The following is a 2,867-nucleotide window of genomic DNA, read 5'->3' on the forward strand; positions in this document are numbered from 1 at the left end:
TCAAATTTTATCTTATCCTTGTAATATGTGTTGCTTTACCTTTGATCACCGTAATGCCACTTATATAGCATGTTATAATTTATAAAGACATTTTCATATACTTTCTTTTCACCAACATTAATTTCCAACATCCTTCCATGCGTGTGATATTTTGGGGACAGTGTAGCTATCTGTTCTTTTGCCCCAAAATTACAACCAGCAGATGGCTGCCTCCATCCCCACTTAGAGATGTTGCCTGGCCGACAGCTCTCTGACTTCACAAAGAGGTCATCAGTCATCACAGAACCACAGAATCATGACGTGAGGGCGGCTCGCACCCCAGCGCGCACCCAGGCGCCTTAGAGCCCCCGGCTTTGGCTCCCCCGGGGCCCCTCATTGTGCGCCAGGCAAGATGTTGAGATGCACACTGGAAAACCGGAACGTTCAAACCAAGCAACTGCAAGCAGCTGTCTCAAATGTGGAGAAGCATTTGGGAGAACTGTGCCAAGTCTTTGCTGCCTATGTGCGGAAAACTGCCAGACTGCGAGACAAAGTGGACCGAGGATGAATGAAATCAACTCATATGCCGCTACAGAGGCCCCACATCTAAGGCTGGGCCTGATGAACTTTGCTGATGAGTTTGCCAAACTTCAGGATTATTGACAAGCAGAGATTGAAAGACTTGAAGCCAAAGTAGTTGAACCCTGGAAAGCTTATGGAACCATTGTAAAAATGAAACGGGATGACCCCAAAGCAACATTCACAGCAAGGAATCGAGAAGCTAAGCAATTAACTCAGGTAGAAGGAACAGGTCAGCGAAACCCACCTCATCTGATCGACATGTTATTGTATCCTTTGAATTTCGACCTTTAAAAAAAACGTTTTTTAGGCCAGGCATGGTGGCTCACGCCTGTAATCCCAGCACTTTGGGAGGCTGAGGCGGGCAGATCACGAGGTCAGAAGTTCGAGACCAGTCTGGCCAACATAGTGAAACCCCATCTCTACTAAAAATACAAAAAAAAAAAAAAAAAATTAGCCAGGCATGGTGGTGGGCGCCTGTAATCCCAGCTAATCAGGAGGCTGAGGCAGGAGAATGGCGTGAATCCAGCGGCGGAGGTTGCAGTGAGCCAAGATCATGCCATTACACTCCAGCCTGGCTGACAGTGCAAGACTCCGTCTCAAAAAAAAAAAAAAAAAAAAGTTTTTTAAGGTTGTTACTGCCCAGCTCAGCCAGAAACCACATGAGGAGTGGCTCTTTGAGAGCCTGAGGGGCTCATTCCTGAGGGGAGTCCCTGGAGCAGGGGTTTGGGGCTGCGCCAATTGCTTGGTCCTTCTTCCTTTGGACCAAAGGCAGACACAGAATTACAAAGAGCTGCAATGGATGCTACCCGAACAAGTCATCATCTGGAGGAAACTATTGACAACTTTGAAAGGCAGAAAATAAAGGCTATAAAGACTATATTTTCCAAATTTATCACAATCAAAATGTTATTTCACAGCAAAGCTTTAGAGGTCTACACAGCTGCCTACCAGAATATACAAAAGATTGATGAGCATGAAGATTTAGATTTAGAGGTTTTCCTAAATTCCCTGTATGCACCAGATTATTCATCTTGTTTAGATATGGTAAGAGCAAATTCAAAGTCACCTCACCAGAGATCATGTCAGCTAAGTGTGTATCTGGAACAGGACAGGTATCCACTACCAACTAAGAAAGGATCAGCAAGCAGATGATAATGAGGATGAAGAGTCAGATGTTACAGAAGAAGACAATTTTCTCAAGTAAACTACACATTTCCATTTTCATCATAAATGACATGAAATCCACAATGACTAAATTGTAGAACTTTATACTCACTTTGATATGGTAAGGCTCAAAATGAAATTCAACTAGAAATGGAAAAATAATTAAAGGAAACTTACGCTGACCAAAAATGAAGGCTTTAAAAAATATTACACACCAGTCATTTCAACATCCAAAAAAAAAAAAAAAAATGACTTGAGCGTAGCAATTTGTTCTCTACTACAGCTGAGGGAAAGAAACCCTTGACCCTGAAAAGAAGTGTTTTGCTTAATATATTATCAGAACTGGGAAGAGGGTTGTCTCTTTTCTCCTCCTCCTCTTCTTTTTAAAATTAACACCCCTTTTTTCCAAAAATCTACTCTATTAGCTTCAAATTGCCTTTTTGTTTCATTCTACTTTTCATTTAGATTGCCTTCTTTTGTTCTCATTTCTTTCTCTATTTCTTGTAAATTTTCATCTCTTCTTTGCTATTGTCCGTTTCTTTGAACCCTTTATATATTTATTGTCTAACCATGTAAAATGTGGTATGAACAATAGTCATCTTATTCCCTTTCACTTAATTTTTTGGTATCATTTATTTTCTGTCCTTTCATCAGTGTCTCATTTTATGAATTTTCTACATTATCACTTCCTCCATTATTTCAATTATTTTTTCATTTAACATCCAGATGATCCAAAAACAAACAAACAAAAAAACAAGTTCAGAGAATTATATTACAAACACCTGTGGGCCCACTGTTCGGCTTTATCTGAAATTTTGCCAAATTTGTTTCAGGTTTTTGTTTTCTTGGGAAATAAAAAATAGGTTAAGAAAGTCCTCTTCTACTCCTGTTTTGGTAAAAACAAAATGTTATCATGAAGTGATGTTGAATTTTATCAAGAGCTATTTCTGTATTTCCCATGATGCTCCCATTTTTTCTCAATTTGTTGGTATGACAAAATAAACAAAATTTTCTGATTTTATTTTATTTTATTTTATTTTTTTTATTGATCATTCTTGGGTGTTTCTCCCAGATGGGGATTTGGCAGGGTCATAGGACAATAGTGGAGGGAAGGTCAGCAGATAAACAAGTGAACAAAGTTC

At 39.5% G+C, this 2,867-nt stretch overlaps 1 pseudogene; it reads left to right on the top strand.

Moving 5' to 3' along the window:
* Nucleotides 1-376: 376 nt before the first annotated feature.
* LOC100968975 (CBY1-interacting BAR domain-containing protein 1-like) lies at nt 377-2,520 on the top strand (annotated as a pseudogene).
* Nucleotides 2,521-2,867: the final 347 nt, after the last annotated feature.

The sequence above is a fragment of the Pan paniscus genome, chromosome 3, assembly GCF_029289425.2.
Source record: "Pan paniscus chromosome 3, NHGRI_mPanPan1-v2.0_pri, whole genome shotgun sequence".
NCBI lineage: Eukaryota > Metazoa > Chordata > Mammalia > Primates > Hominidae > Pan > Pan paniscus.